Here is a 989-nt window from a genome sequence, read left to right on the forward strand (position 1 = left end):
CTATGTCTCCCTCTCTCTCTGCCCCTCCCCCACTCATGCTCTGTCTCAAAAATAAACAAAACATTAAAAAAAGAAAAGAAATGTAAATTCACAGCTCTGGCTCCACACCTAGTGCATCAGAAACTCCGGAATGGAGACCTGGACATTTGTGCTTGAACTAGTCCTCCCAGTGATTCAGAGGTACTCTTGGGTTTGAGAACCATTCTGACTTCTACTATTGTGCTAGTGTTTGGAGAATGAATGGCCAGGATGGGAAGGCAGTGACCCTAGAGTGCCATGGCCAACATCTTGGAAACTTGAAGTAGGCTGTGACTTTGTGGGCAGAATTAGACTGAGTTGTGCTTGTTAACAACCAATGAGCATTTTAATAGGCATATCATCAGCCTGCATACTTATTCCTCTAAGTATATGTCATTTGTGTATCCTCTACATACATGTGGATACTGCTATGCTTAACCTATTCTTTAGTGAACCATAATTTTGATTATAAAATGGTAAAACATAGAGAAACACTTGAGTCTTATAGTTATGGTAAAACTCTGGAGCTTACATTAAACCAGGGTATCATCTGCCATCTGGTGGCAGCATACCCCACCGACAGGTTCCACAGCAATATCACAAATGAAAGATCTCAGGGAGCTAGGAATTGGGGAAGGGGGAGTACATCTTGGGTCTGAAGAAATTAGAGGAAGATTCCTCCTCATGTCAGCTTATGATGGTTCCCTCTCAGAGAAGTGAGGTGGAATACGGATGTTAGCAGCAGACAGAACTGGGCTAGAGCAACTTTTGGAAAGTTACTTCACATCTTCGAGCCTCAGTTTCCTCATTTTTAAATGGAGGTAAGAGTAAAATAATGCTTCAATTTCCAGATTATTGTGGGGGTCAAATGAGGGAATTGGTTGAAAACAGCTGGACATGTTTGGAAAACTGTTAAGAGCTGCCCAGATGTGAGTTGTTTATTATTTATGTCTGAAATTTGGTCTTTAATT

This window comes from Herpailurus yagouaroundi, unplaced genomic scaffold (assembly GCF_014898765.1).
Source record: "Herpailurus yagouaroundi ecotype Mexico unplaced genomic scaffold, PumYag 187, whole genome shotgun sequence".
NCBI classification, from domain to species: domain Eukaryota; kingdom Metazoa; phylum Chordata; class Mammalia; order Carnivora; family Felidae; genus Herpailurus; species Herpailurus yagouaroundi.